This window comes from Camelus ferus, chromosome 12 (assembly GCF_009834535.1).
Source record: "Camelus ferus isolate YT-003-E chromosome 12, BCGSAC_Cfer_1.0, whole genome shotgun sequence".
NCBI classification, from domain to species: domain Eukaryota; kingdom Metazoa; phylum Chordata; class Mammalia; order Artiodactyla; family Camelidae; genus Camelus; species Camelus ferus.
In genome coordinates this window covers 56,485,395-56,502,133 of record NC_045707.1, presented here as the reverse complement: position 1 = coordinate 56,502,133, position 16,739 = coordinate 56,485,395, and the positions used below count along the sequence as shown (strand labels likewise).

Here is a 16,739-nt window from a genome sequence, read left to right as displayed (position 1 = left end):
AATCATATTTTACTTGAATTTTTCCTCCCCTATATAGTGTAAGCACACTTTCCTACATAGGCCAAAGCAAGCTGTTTCACACCCCAGATTAGAGAATTTGGCCTATTTAAGGGAAGAAAATCCATTAAGTGAGAAAATTAGTATTATAAGTTTCATTTCTTCCCAAATAAAAATAGAACTACTATTAAAGTCTCATAGAAAGCATATTCCTAATAAGAATTCTACCAATACTGTCTTCCAAAGAATTCAAGGAATTTACTAGACATGGCCTTCACTATAAATAACCATTAATGCTCACAATTCAGCATTCAAATGGGTTGTTTGTAATATTTTTTCAAAGAACTGCAGCACTTAACTTTATCAAAAGGACATTACTTGAAAATAGAGATTTTTTTCCTACCTATTACAATGCATAAAATTCCCCTTTTTTTCAGAATATCTAAAAATAGGATAAAGTAAGTAGACAACTTAATAGAAAATAGTCACTATCCTTGTACACACAAAAAAGCTGAAACAGCTACTGTTCTTTCTAAATGAGAGATGAGGAAGATGGATATTTCAGGCCTTGTCCAGCAAATATAATCCCTCTACTCCACGCCTCTCAAACCAAGTGGGTTCTAGTGCCTGGAGGAGGAAAACAAAGACTTGGGCACTGATGGGATCCTGAAGGAGAGAAATGATATAGACAAGGGTCGAGGTACGAGCAGTAGAGAATTGAACAGAGACTTGATTCTAAAGAGAGCCTGGCTTACACATAGTCATGCTAATGTTTATTCTTTAGAAAACAATTCCCCCAAAGACTTGAGGAGAAGCCAGATGGACAAGTTGATTTATCTCTGTTATTGTCACTGAGAGAGTACTAGCTTTTGAAAAGAAAAGAGAACAGACAGTGAAAAAATTGCTTGCAAGTGAACCTGTAACCCATGAAACTAGCAACCCTTGTGCCTCTCACTGTAACTACCAGTGAAATTAAGGCACTCTGGCTATTAGACAAAAGGCCCAGAAACTGGAAAGTGATCCTATATCCAGACAGAGACAAAACAAACTGATCCTCAAATAATTTGGATTGCTGAAGTATGAATGCACTATCTTAATGCCATCCTTCCTCATCTCCTCCCCTAGATTTCTGGAAATTCAAGTTCAGCTGATAAAAATTTTTGGAAAAATAAAGCATATCCTAATTCCTGTTCAGCTTTGTACTGGCCAACATAGCCAGAGCACTAAGGCAAGAAAAGTAAATGCAAGTTATAAGAATAGAAAAAAAACAAAAAACCCTGAAAAATCAAAAAAGGAATATAACATTATTTGCAGATAACATGATAGTATGTTAGAAATTCCATAAAAATATATAGAAAAAAATTTAATCCAAAAATAAATTTATCAAGATTGCTAGATAAAATCATTTTTAAAGTATTGTATTTCTACGTGCTATCATCACACATTACAAAACAAATTTTAAAAAATAACACCACTTAGATCAGCATCAAAAGTCCACAGAATATACAGCATCAATATTAAACCCTAATGTGAACTATGAATTTTGGATGGTGGTAATGATGTGTCAACATAGATTCATCAGTTGTAAAAACTGTACCACTCTGGTGCAGATGTTGATAGTAGAGGCTATGCATGTGTAGAGGCAAGAAGCATGTAAAAACTCTCTGTACTTTCTGCTCAACTTTGCTGCAAATCTAAAACTACTCTAAAAAATAAATCCTACTTTAAAAAAACAAGTAAATAAAATTATGACTGTTCAATTGAATACTTATATAAAAGATAACACTTGATTTTATCTTTACCTCTCACACACACAAAAAATTAATTCCAAGTGGTGGTACTTGTGAGATGTCAAACAATAACTCTTCTAGAAGAAAACATAAGAGAATATCTTTTAAAATTCAGATAGGAAAAGGCTTTTTAAAAATGAAGAAAAAATATTAACTATAAAGGAAAAAGATAAATGTTCCATGCAAATGAAAAAGGGCTTGCATCTAAAATAAATAACAAACTTTATAATTTAAAAAAAGTCAATCCAAATAGAAAAATAAGCAAGAAACTTAAATACAATATATAATAGGCAATAAATACATGAGATTAGACTTCAGGAAAATTCAAATAAAAACCTAAATGAAATACAACTGCACAAGTGCTAGAATGAAAAAAAATTGAAAAGATTGACAACATCAAGTATTGGTTAGGTTGCAGAGCAACAGGAGCTTTCCACACTCCACTAGTAGGAATATAAATTGGCATAATTACGTTGGAAAACTGTTTGGTGGTATATACTAAAGCTGAACATAGGCATGCCCTATGGCAATGTTATTCTACTACTAAATATATATGCAGAAGAGATTCACACACATATACATCAAGGTACATATATAAGTACATTTATAACAGTATTATTTGTAAGAGTCAAAACTGGAAATAACTCAAGTATCCATCAACAGTAGGTCAGATAAATAAGTTTTAGTAAATGTATCCAGTGGAAAACTAGAGAGTGATGGAGGAAGTTATTAACAACACTTTAAAAGGAGCAAATAGATTCTGTATAGTATATTGTATGAATGATTATTATCTAATTACTAAACCTATAATATAATGTATCCAGTATAATCTGCTATTTTAAAATATTATATTTACAACATTACAATTATATACATTTCAAAGATAAGCAATAGTAATTTATCATATGAGAGGCAATGTTAATAGTTCTACTTTGAGATAAGGAGGGTGTTATTGAGTGGGAAAGAGCAATAGTTGGGCTCTGGGATTTCAGTAATGTTCCATTCTTGACTTGGATGATGAAAAATGAGTATGTTCATTTTGTGATAATTCATTAAGATCAAGCTGCATACATTTTATTTGTGCATCTTTCTGTACTGTGTTAAGCTTCAAGGAAATGTTTATTTAACAAGTACCATTATAATACTGGATTTCAAAATTTTTAAGATTCAGAGAGATCATGTAGACAAAAAAAAAGGATATAAAAAATTGAATAATACAATGAATAAAATTTGATTTAAAGCATACACATAAGTAGAATGTTTTAAAATTTGATCATATACTTGCTTGTGATGCAATTTTAATATATTGATATAACTATACATTTTAATATTTAGATTAGTACATTTTATATTAATACACATGTTTTATATGTTTATTGATATGTTTTTACATATAGGTATAGATATAAATTTATAGATAGAGAAAGAGAGCAATGAAAGGTACAGAATTCATCACCAGGATCTATGGGACATAGCTAAAATCTATTATTTCAGCAAAAATTTATAGGCTTAAATGCTTTTGTTATTTAGAAGAAAATCTAAAGTTAAGCAACTCAACACTTACTTTGAGGAATCTAAAGTTAAGCAACTCAACACTTACTTTTAGGAATTGAAAGCGAAACAAGAGAAAGTAAGCAGAGATAGTAAGTGTGACAGCTATAATTCAAGCTGAAATAGAATGCCCAATTATTTTTTAAAATTTGACCAAATTATCTTAAAGATTATGTAAAAATAATTAAGTATAGAAAATAGACAAAAAAAATGAAATAGTAACAGTAAGGGAGGATTAGCCTGACCAATTATTTAAATGATTATAATGCCTTACCAGATGTTAAAATTAATCTAATCAAAACTATGAGCTGCTGGCATAAAAATTTGCAAATAAATCGATGAAACAAAAATAAAGGTCCCTAAGCATCCAGCAATAGCATCTTAATTCAGTGAGAAAGAAGTTAGATTATTTAATCAATGGTACTAGAAAATTGGCTTTTTGCCTTGAAACTCCAAACCACAACATAAAACAAATAAACAAAAAATGGATTGATTACAACCTTAAATGTAAAGAGAATACAAATATTAGAAGAAAACATAAAAGACTGTGTTTGAAACCTAGTGTCTGAAAAGACTTTTATAACCAAAACAGGAAATGGATTTTTTGCAAATTGATATTAAAAAAATCAGAAAGGAAAGAGATGAGGTGAGATACCATTAAGCAGAGTTTCTCAAAATTGACACTCTTGACATTATGTACTGGATCCATTTTTGTTACAATGGAGGATTTTACCGATTAGATGCCAGTAGCACTTCCCACCCTTCCTGTAAGTCATACAATTAAAAATATCTCTAATCATTGCCAAACATGTATCACTGTGATAAAGCCATGTCATAGGATGTTAGCTAATCCCAAAAAGAATGCATTCGTTTACCTGATTGTTTTTAGCTGGTTTAGATGGATTATCACAGTGAAAAAGTACTGTAACATGACAAAAGATGCAGAAAAATGTACATAATATAATCTTATCTTGTATCAGAAAGGAAGAAATTACAGTGTGTATTGTTTTTTTATCCTTTATATTTCTATATTTTTATGTAACTGTTGAATTCTTTGTTTTTAAAATAAGCATAATATGAGATGTCAATTAAAGTTTCAAGGATATTTTTTAAGTTCAAAAAGGGGTTTTATTGAAGTTCAATTTTGAATAAATTGAGCATAAGTTCAGTAATAAAATACTAGCTAGCTTCTTTAATTGGTTTTTGACACTAAACCACCATCTATAATTGGACAATAAATATTTTATATCCTATAGTCCCTACAACAGTCCTAATTCCATTAATTTGTGTTTCTTTCAAACAAAAGATATTTAACTACTAGGTGTTTTGATACTTCAAAAATATTTTTTTTGAGATAGCCTTTTTATTAACCATTTTTAATTGAAGTACAGTTAATTTACAATGTGTTAGTTTCAGCTGTATAGCAAAGTGATTCAGTTGTATATATGTATATGTATATGTATATGTATATGTATATGTATATATATATTCTTCAGGTTATTTTCCATTATAGGTTATTACAAAATATTGAATATAGTTCCCTGTGCTATATAGTAGGTCCTTGTTGTTAATCTTTTCTATGTATAACAGTGTGTATATGTTAATCCTCAAAAGACTTTTATAAATAAATCCACCATTTAGAGAAAACATAGCCTTTATCAAGGAATGACCTCTATTTGAAACAAGAAACAATTCTTAACTGGAATTATTTTAATGTATTTGTCAAAGTTCTGTAGGAAGACAATGAAACATTTGCTAACATTATCTGTGAACAAAGATATTCTTAAATTGAATGATTGCTTCAAATTGCCAACATTTTTAGTGTCTGTCATTTCTCAGAATATCTCCAATTTTCAGATCAAAAAAACTGAAATGAATAAAGGTTAAATAACTTACCCAAGAGCACATACTTAATAAGTAGAGGGATTGTGGTTGCAACCTAGTTCTGTCTGATTCTAATGCATAAGTCATTTTACTAAACCAAATATCCAGGCAACAAGCATATTAGTCAGATTCTTGGTTCTCACCCTGTAGGGACAGAACAAGATCCAATAAAAAAAAAAGAAATTTAAAAGAGAGGTTCCAGAGCCCTCAGGAACCACTCATTGTAGTAAATATTTGCTGAGTGACTTCCCAGCATCCATTCTTCCATTCCACCTCCTCAAAAGCTACTCATTTCTTTTAGGGAAGTATATTACTTGCCAATTGTTGCATTAAAAAAAAAAATGAATAGAGGAGAAGCTCTTCCAGAATGTCATTATTCCATAAAAGCAGTGAGAACAAAATCAGATATTGTCAGAATCTTAATGTTAACACTCCGGAAATTGAACAGAAGGCTTGCAATAATCCAGGGAGCATGTATTCAAGAAAAAGGGCTGAATCTCAGTGAGAACAGTGAGTTTTATGGGATCTTAACTAAACCCCATGATCCTCCTCTTAGTTTCACCACAGCCTTGAAACCAGCAGACTCACACCATGTTAGGTATGAAAGCCAAAAGACTAGCAGACACTGTTGAAGGGGTGGAGGTGGGGGTGGAGAAGCATTGATTTGAAGCTTCCTCAAAAGTCTAGTTACCAGAGAATTGTCACTATTTGACATGTCTGGCATCTGCCTGGAAAAGCCCCATTTATAGGATTCATCTGTATTTTACCTGCACTTGCTCAGTGGAAAGAGTCCTGTCAGGGTGTTTGTCAAAAACAATCAAATGACGGTAGATAGTAACTCAAATCCACACGAAGAAATAAAGACCACTGAAGGCAACTATATAGGTAATATAAAATAGAGTGTATACGTATTTTTGTTTGCACTCTTTTCTTCTGCTATCTGACTTATAAGCTAACATAAAGCCATAATTATAAAAATTTATTTAATGGACTTATAGATAAAAAAGTAATTTGTATGACAAGAATAGCACAGAGAAGTGGGGTTAGGAAAGGCACTATTCTGGAGCAGAATTTTGGCATAGTATTAAAATTAAGTTGCTATTAATGTGAAATAAATTAAGATGCTAATTGTAATCCCCAGGGCAACTACTAAGAAAATAACTTAAAAATATATAGTAGCAGAAAGAAGGAAGTTAAATAGAACACCAAAGGTTATCTACGTAATAGAAAAGCATGTGATGAGTTCTTAGATGTGTTCTCTTCTACAAGTTTTATAGTTTTATGTTTTACATTTAGATTTATGGTTCATTTTGAAGTTAATTTTTGTACAAAATGTAAGGTCTAGGTCAAGTTTAATTTTTCTGCCTGTTGATGTCCAGTTGTTCCACTGTCATTTGTTGAAAAGGTTTTTTATTCTTCCTTGAATGCTTTTGCTCTTTTGTCAAAAGGAAGTTGCTCATATTTATGTTTTCTATTCTATTCTATTACTCTATGAGTTTATTCCTCCACCAATACTACATTGTCTTAATTACTGTAGCTGCATAGTAAGTCTTAACATTGAGTAATGGGATTCCTCCAACTTTATTCTTGTTTTTCAGAATGGTTCTAGCTATTTTAGTTCCTTTGAATTCCATAAAATTTTAAAATAAGCTTGTCTTTATCTACAAATAATGATGTTTTTAAGAGGACTTTTCTTTAAAGAGTGGAGGGGGAGTGTAATATACATACGAGCTTCAACATCTTGATGTAGAAAGTAGTATTGTACATGAGAAAGGGCTCTAACAAACAGCTAGTCAACTAAAGATTAAAATCTAGTTTTGTCACTTATTAGCTACCTGACTTTGGGCAAATAATTTACTTTCTCTAATTTTCAGTTTCTTTATCTGGAAACTGAGTTGGTGGTAGTAGGCTTAAAAAAATTGAGCACCTTACATAATGGAATCAGTTTAAATAATATCTGTAGATTGATGGTAATCAGCAAGCCCTCACAGCAATGCTGAGGTCAGCAATAAGATATATTAAGCTTGTATCAAAATATTTGTGAAAATATCCTGAAAAAATGTCCTGAAGAAAATAGATTGTGATTAGAAAATAAAAAGCAGCGATCCAGGCATGGAGGGAGGCAGATTATTCATGATTAGCATAGGAGAATATTTGCATCTGGCTACCTGTACCTCATTTTATTGAATTGAAAATGCCAGTGATTGCAACAACACCATTAATTTTATGTTCTACTAAGAAAGAAAAAAATCCTATCAATTATAATTATAAAATATCTTGTAATTTTTTAGGTATTAAAATGTGGAGACAACATGCATGTTAGAATCAATGAAAGAGTACAGTTCCTTCAAGCCTTGAGGCCTGCTCTTATAGATAAACAGATAAATTAAAATCCTAGCTCTGCCACATTAAGTTGTATGACCTTTGAAAAGTTTTTTGATCTCTCCGAGCCTCAGTTTGTTCATCCAAAAAAATGAAGATAATGAGTAAAATGCTTCAAAAAATGTATAGATTAAAAAGTCAGTGCCTTCAAAATGCTGAATGTTGTATAGAGGTGTAACAAACAATAGCTAATTCACTGGTATTTTAAGGGTTATTATTAGAAAGAACCACTATTTATAGGGCCCTGGTACAGACTAGTCATTTCTCTTAAAGCAAGGCATGTTTTTCTATTCATTTATCTCTGTCAGAGCTCAGGACTCCATGCATATTCACTTCCTCACATTTGTATTTTGTTTGTTTCTTTGTTTTCCAGTTTCTCTCAGAAATCTAGCTACAGACTTTCAAACACTCTAGGTAAATACCTTAACAGCTTTATATTGTATCTCCTTTCAGCCTTTATTTGGAGTACTGTTTAGCCCTCAGTGAATACTCAGTGTACTCTGAGGTGTTTTCTTTACTGTACTTACTTGAAGCCTTCCTCCTATGCAGGAAGTAGCTCTGCAAGTAGTGCCTAGTTGATTGTCTATGCTGGCATTTCCTGAACAGTGCTCTTTTTACTCTTCCAACTTGCTAAAAATACAAATACGGATTCTGGGAGCACACTGCTTTAGCTGAATGGGATGAAACTCTAGACCTCTTCCTTTTCTGAAAGCTAGCCAACTGACCTTGCTATACAGCTATGTTTGGTAACCCCTGGCTTCGGCCTCCCCAACATCTTCCCGTATGAGAGCCCCCGACCACTGGCATCACAGTCTCCTAAGCTGATAAGAACATTTCCAGGTCATAGAGTTGGCTTCAGAGCATGTACTATATTCTTATAATTGTGTATGTATTAATTATTGCTTGCATATTGTATGTCTGCCCACTGGACTATAAGCTCCATCAGAATAAGGACTGCAACTGTTTTTTATTCACTAATATTTTCTAAAACCTTTGCTCTAAGGAGGAAAATGTATGGAAAGGGGATTAAAGATAGTGGCACAGATTACCCAGGAAATGTTTGTACATAGGAATCATTTTTTTTCCTTACAAAGAAGTCTGTAACTTATCACCATATAACTTAACTCAGGCAATGGGATATAATTTAATAATGTTAAATTAGGTAAGTCTGAAGGATACTTTTCTAAGAAGAAAAACAAAATTATTTACTATTTACTAATTAGGTCTCATGATAATAGAGTTTAGCAGTTAAGGCAATTAGCTTAAAATTAAAACAGTATATTTTGGTCACTACCACTCACCAGCAGTGGCCTTCCATATTGTATTTACTCTAACTAAGCCTGGGTTTGCATAGTCTTTAAAAAAGACCTATAGGATAAAAATCACATGATTCAATAGATGTAGGAAAATAAGAACTTTCAAAAAAATTGGTGTAGAGGGAACACATCTCAACATAATAAAGGTCATTTATGACAAACTCATAGCTAACATTATACTTAGTGGCGAAAACTGTAAGCTTTCCCTCTAAAATCAGGAAAAGGACAGAAATGCCCACTCTCACCAATATTTCAAATAGAAATATTTGACACAGTATTGGAAGTCCTAGCCACAGCAGTCAGCCAAGAAAAAGAAATAAAAGGCATCCAAGTTGGAAGGGGAAATGTAAAATTGTCACTATTTGCAGATGACATGATACTACGTATAGAAAACCCTGAAGTTTCTGTCAAAAAAATTATTAGAACTAATAAATGAGTTCAGCAAGGCTATTCCTCAGCCATAATAAAGAATGAAATTTTGCCATTTGCAACAACATGAATGGTCCTGGAGGCTGTTATGCTTGGTGGAGTAAGTCAGACAAAGATAAATACTGTATATTTTCACTTATATGTGGAATCTAAAAAATAAAACAAATGAATATAACAATACAGAAACAGACTCATAGATACAGAGAACAAACTAGTGGTTGCCAGGGGGAAGGGGGGAGGAACAAGGTAGGGGAAAAAATAAAAGAGGTACAAACTCTAGTAGGTATAAAAAAATAAGATACAGGAATATAATTATTTTTATATAACTTTGTGTATATAAAAATTATAGTAACTTTAAATGGAGTATAAGCTATAAAAATATCAAATGTGTTGTATACTTGAAACTAATAAAATGTTAAAATCAACTGTATTCAATTTTGAAAAAGTAAAAAAGAAAAATCCTATAAATGATAACTCATAGGCATGTTTTTAAAGAATCAAATAAAATAACACACATAAAGCACTAAATATAGTACCTGGCACATGGTAAGCTCTCAAATGTTATCTTTTATGATTATCCATCTTGGAAATTAACATATTTGACCATGCTGAAATTAAGCATTTTGGCCTTTATCTTATTTTGATTATTAGCATTACTCATTCTAATTGCCATCACAAATGTAATTGAGTGGTGAAATTTCTGGGAAAAGAGTTAAAAATGCCAAGGAGATTTGAGATCACTTTTTTCATAGTTTGTCTTTTGAACTTTTTATTTATGTACATACTATTAACAGTAGAAAATTTGAAATCACTGACAACTTTTATTTCCTGGGAAACAAGAGAATTAGCCTGTCTGATCATTATTGCTGTTATAAACAATATTGTTCCCGTCTGTATATGTGTGCTACTATGGAAAGAAAAAGGATTAAAAATTGAAAAGACAAAAAAAAACAAAGAAAGACAGACAGAGATGAGGAAAACCTGTTAAGGGCACCAAAGACTTAGTGATGTCAGAATATATTATGAGATACTATGGATACGTTGTTGGAAAAACAAACCTTGTTTGTGAAAGACACTGTCTCAGCATGGCCACTGCATAGGAAATAATAACAGAAGCTTCACATTCTCATTTTACAACATACTAAATGGAATGAAGCTCAAATAAGTGACCAAAAAAATCTTATTCCACTATAAAAAAAAATGCTTGATAAATTCAAGAGCTTGTGTTATGGGAATCAGCCACTGTAGACTATTTTACCAGTCACATACTATTGATAAAATTCTCCAAAGAAGATTAATTGATACTAAAATGTTTACAATTTATCAGATATAATGGATCCAAATATTTACCAAATCTCTTATTTTTATTAACCTTACATCCTCTAACTAGGAGTAATTTTAAGAAGTTGAAGCTATCTGGCTGTGTAGCCATATAAAAGCAGCCACTCAGCTTCTATCTCATTGTGGTAGATGGTTACATAACCACTCCCAGTGAATCACACTTTCCAATATTCATAATCTTGTGTGGTCCCTTCCCACATTGACTCTGGGCTTAGCCATCTGACTTCTTTGGCCAACATCAGCAAATGTGACACAAGCAGAGATGTTGTACCTATGCATAGAGCTTCCCCTCTTGGAATGGTTATCTCTCTCATGAGACACACCAGCCTCTAGTCAGTTCTCGAGGTGAGTGCACTTAACATGAGTCAAACCACAAGGAAACCAGCAGAAGAACAACCCACTCAAACCACAGAATCATGAAGAATGGTTAAATTGCTATATTAAGCCATCAAGTTATGGAATTATTTATTTGCCTCAGTAGATTACTGATAGAGAATTTAGTACAGGATGTGGGGGGTCAAAACTTGGAACATATGGCATTTCTTTTGAGACTGGGCAGTGGGAATAGGCTGTAAAGGCAGCAAAGAAATGGTGTAGTTGAATGAGCCATAAGGAATCCAGTGCTAGAGACTGAAAGTATGGTGAGCTGTATTTTTGTAGTATCAAAGCAACTGATAAATTTGTTATCCATGGTAACTTTTTTTTATTGCAATATAGTTGATTTACAATATTCTCTTTATTACTGGTGTACAATATAGTGATTCATTTATACATATATACATATATGCCTTTTCATATTCTTTTTCATTATAGGCTATTACAAGATATTGAATACAGTTCCCTGTGCCATACAGAATGACCTTGTTGTTCATCTGTTTTATCTGTTTATCTGTTGCTTCCCCTCCTGGTAACTATAAGTTTGTTTTCTGTGTCTGTGAGTCTGTTTCTGTTCTGTAAATAAGTTCATTTGTGTCCACAGTAGTTTTAAAGTATAAAAATTCCTAATGAACTTGATGACTTAGGCTGATCAATTTCCAAGCTGAATGTTGAAATTGTTTATTCACTTCTTCTAGCAACACATGGTAAAGAAAGAGAAGAGCCCAAGAAAGAACTGCTCAGTGGGTGAACAGAATTTGTACTAGCTTAACTAAATTATAAGCATGGGGTTAATGAATAAATTTAATTATAGCCCCAAATCCTCCTGAGGTCAGACTTGTGGTTAGGAATTCTTAAGAAGTGCTTTTTTCCACTCCACCAGAACAAATTCCAAACAGGCAGTTATCATCAGTGCACCTTTATGTAGTATGTTTTTGATTTGGGGGTTTTTGCTTGTTTGTTCATTCGTTTTGGGTTTACACAATGAAAGTATATCACCTTTAGGGATCCTGACTTTGTGAAGGGATTTTCCCTATTTATTTCCCATCCAAAGTGTGCTATGTCTCTGCCCACCAAGGCCAGAGAGGATGCATAGATGTTTCCAGGATAAATTCTGTTTTAGTGGTATTTACCTTTCTGGACTGATGGCTTTTCCATGTATGTTACCTCTGAGATGTTTCTTTTATGTTCTCATTCACTCATCTGTGACTAGATACAGGGAAGGAGCACTTTTGTAGGACCTGAACATTGTATAATTTGGAGGAGATTTGTTAAGAAAAAGAATAGTAAAGAATAAATACAAATTTCCCCAGCGTTAGAAGGGGCCTTGAATCTTAAGCTTCAGTAAACTTTATGGTAAATCTCCCTCTGGCTTATATTTTTTAATATTTTATTTATAAACTTTAGGTTATATATGAAAAGGATTTCTCTAGACAGCTGACATCATGTAAGTATAGTTACTGTTCAGTATGTATTTTCCCTGTTTGAGTATATCTCTGTGAACACAGCAACTGGATTATCTAGTTTGTTGGTATGTTCTCAACATTGGATGCTCAGTAAATGTTTGATAAATGAATGTTTGAATTGACAATAATTTAAACTTCTTTTATTCATTAGTTTTCTCTATACAAAAAAATGAAATGGCAAATAGGAGTATAGAATCAAATAAGCAAAGATAAAATTCATTCATTCAACAACCCAAAGGTAGATTATGCTAGCTAGAAAGTTGGCAGATTTGAGTCCAGAGGCAGTTCTTTTGAAATCAGATTGTTCTAAAGAGGGCACTCTTAAGTTCTTGGAATTATGAAGTCAGTCAATAATCCACTCCCTCAACGTTTCCAGTCCAAATTTTCTTCCATGTTATGTGATTAGGAACTCTTGAGAGTCAATGACAATATGCAGAGTTCTTTTGCAGAGAAAAATTAGGGCTCCTACCCATATTCATGACAAAATGAGCTGGCTGTTCAGATAAGAATATTAATTCAGGTTTTAAAATCATAGAAGAATGACAACTTTGCCCCTTCACATCTGATGGCTAAAGTTGTCAAGGGCACTTGTTAAAGACTACCTTAAAATACAGATATATGAGAATGACAGTTTCATGAGATGGTAAGTATCCATTCATCTGGCTTTGGTAAATTCTAGCTCAGTAATAAATTAGACATGGGTCACATAAAGCACCTGAACCCTAATAGCTTAGAGTCCCCTAGAAATGTCTTCACTGAGTTATTTGCTATTCCTTTCTCTGATTTAATGCTCTGCCTTCAACCTTTATAAGAGGTCAAACAAAAACTCTTTTATTTGGACAGTGTTTTTATTCCTTTGGTAGAAACAAAGATGAAAACATTATCAACTGTATAACAGACAGCCTGTCTGTTATACATAAATCTCCATGATATATGTCTCACTAAATTTATTTCCAAGAAATAATTTGCCTCTGCAGAGGAATTTTTATGCTTTTTATATTAGATGTGAATATTACTTAGCTCAGTATGTTTCTTTTTTTGCCTTAGCTGCCAGGAAACTAAGCCAAATTGTGTGCCCAGCAGTAGTAATGAGGTCATCTGAGAAATCTGGGGACATAAACTCCTTATGCTTCTCTAAGCTTGTTTCTCTTCCTTTTTTATTCTACTATTGAATTTAACATAATTTAAAACTGTGTATTTCATGTTTAAATCATTTGAAAATAGGTGAGGTCGGAATGAGAAAATAAATAGTATTCATTTTAAAGAACTATATTAGACATTATGTCTTCCATTAACATACACTACAGATGGAATGTGATCTATCAGTTAAATTTTTTTCTAGTGTAATTCAATTATACGTCTCAGATCTTTATATTATTTACCTATCAATTTTTTCAAAAATAATGAGTACCCACAACAGGCCTATTTAAAGGAGAGTGTGCTGGATATTGTGGTGGGAAAATAAAGTATAAAAGTACTATTTGATCCCTTAAACTAAAAATCTAATCAGAGAGATGGCAATCTGAAATTTAAGTAAAACCAAAGGCGTACAACTATCAGCCAAAGGGCCAACGTGTTCCAGGAAATGAGAGCATTAATTCGGTCAGCTCTATATGGGGTCATTATTGCCCTGTCCCCATGGAGATGTATACCTGACACTGTGATTTATCCTCCAAACAACAAATTATGCTTTTAATGGCTTGTGGCTTTATCTTTTCAATATATTTTAGAATTGCTGTAATGATTGAGCCATTTAGGCCTAGAGTACTAGCCTTATTAACCTGTCTTGAATTAAAAGCTTGTCTGAAAGACAACAAGATATTAGCTGTAAAAAGAAAGACCCTAGCAGAATAAACAAACCAAATAGATTGGCAAGTGGCCTCTCAAACTGAGGAAAGCATGATATGAGTCATTGGCTCTCAATGAGGGAGAATCCAGATGGACTAGTACTTATTCTACCGTGCAGTGCTTTGATCAGGGTTGTAACAAATCAGCTCAATACCAGGCAGCATATAATGCAGTATGCCAACGTATGAGAGTATATGATGATATTTGATTGTCATTTATTAGCTTGCATCCCTGTCTCCTCCCACTAGAAAATATAAGGAGGGAGGAATTTTCCCCGGTCTTGCTCATCATCATATCCCTAGTGCCTAGAACAGTGAAAGATGAATAGATGGTAAATGTTGTTCATGGAAAGAATTACATGCTAAATGGTTGATACAAGAAGTAAACAATGCAGCAGTCTGGAGGAAAAGAGGAACCTACTATTCTAGAGTGTGTTCTTGGTTAGAGTTCCCCCATCTAGACAAGGATTTGAGAGTAAATAGTGCCTTTGAGGGGTGATCACAAGAAGCGCTGGTAAGGAGGTAGAGACATGAAATAGGGGGAAAAAAGGGACACCAATAAAGGGTATGTTATCCAGTGGGTTCCCATGGCCAGTTACCATTGTCATCAAGTGGGGAACTCTAAGGGAGGATAGACTACAACTCAGAATTATTCCGTCTGAGAGGTGAGAAGAACGTAGTCTTTATCCTCCAATTGCCATCCAACATTGGCTAAGGGTGGGTTCTGGGAATGGTAACCACCACCTCCTCCAGGACTTCATTTCTGCCCTGTGTGAACTGAGAGAGAGACCCCTGGCAAAGAACTGAAGGTTCTTGGACTAGGATGCTGTAGGCATGTATTGAAATAATGAGCTCAGAGGAGATATATGTGGTGCACTGACAGTGTCTACTGAAAATGTTAATGAAATAGAGGAGTTAAAAGTAGCAGTGTAAATTAACTATTTGACTTGAGTCCAGTTGGAAAATGAGTAGGATTCAGATTGAGTAAAGAAGAGGAAAGCAAGAAACATAGCACAAGTGAGACATATTTAGGAAACCAGAGAGAAAACCAAACCTAGTGGACTGGAGGTTTGGTGAGAATAAGAATTAAATATCTGTTGGTTCCAAATCACAGGGATCTTAAAGGTCACCAAGGAACTTAAAGGTCACCAAGGACTTTGAACTTTATTTGGTAAACAAAGGAAACCCTGGAAGACTTTCAAATATAAAAGTAAAATAAAGAAACAGTATTACAAAGATTAGTTTGTCAGCTGTAAGTAGGAAGAAATGAAATATTGTGATCTTGAAGTGTTGATCAAATAATATTAGAATTCAGGTCTGAAGACCCTGGACTAGAATGATAGGATTAAGGCAGGAAACAACAAAAAGGTGAGTAAAACATAATGGATACACTAAAGGAAGAGTAGGAAAAGAGGAGCCCAAAATTGCCAGAATTCAAATTAGTTGGTCATGGCAATTGTGCTTTCATGAATTCATCCTAGATTATAAGACTAATTAAAAACATAACTTTCATATTGCATATTTTTTGAAATTTTAGTAAATTTGTATAAATTACCTAGTTCTGATATCATTTCAAAAAGTTACAAGTGTGGTTTTTACAAATCTAGCAATATGACTCTGATAATTCACCATAATGACATAATTAAGAAAATTCTGAATACTTTTCTATATTTATTTATTCTGCTGTATTTTAGTCTAGATACCTCTAGTGAGGAGTCTTGAGATGTGTCATATTTTAAAGTCAAATTATCTTGGAATTCTTGAATAAGATTATAAAACTCCTTGTACTTACCTTTTTCGTTTAATTGAGGGAGAACTTAGATTTTTGGCTTTCATAGCAGGAAACATTAATTAAATACCTACTCTGTGGCAAGCTCTATGCTAAGCTATAGGGTCACAAATTGCTTGCTTGATGAGTTGATTGGAACGCTTGTAGTTAAACACTTAAACACCACCCACTGAACAATTGGAAGCAACTATTTAGAAATTGCAACTAAAAATTCTCAGCCGCAAAACTGTGAATGGCAAATGCAGTACTGAATTTTTCAGATGTTATTTGGGATTGAGCAAAACAAATTGTTCTGGTTTTCCAAATGCTCTTTAAAAACCACCTGTTGTATGCATCTGTTATCATATGTGTATATTTGTACATTTATATGTAAATATGTACATGAAATGCTTGTATGGACATGTTTATGCAAAGTACCTATAATCCTTTTTCTCATTTTTTCTTGTGCTTGTGAAAAAGTGAAACTAATAATTTTTGCTCAACTTACTTCATCTACCTCAGGATATCTAGAGGCTGTCATTTGGCTATGGTTTTTGTTTGCAGTATTGAAAATTTTCATTTTTCATTTCTGT

General features: G+C 33.0%; 1 long non-coding RNA gene across 1 annotated transcript in view; it reads left to right on the top strand.

Moving 5' to 3' along the window:
* The window catches only part of LOC116667789, a 325,717-nt gene that overhangs the window by 268,766 nt on the left and 40,212 nt on the right, over positions 1-16,739 (top strand). The gene's annotated exons all lie outside the window — the stretch shown is intronic.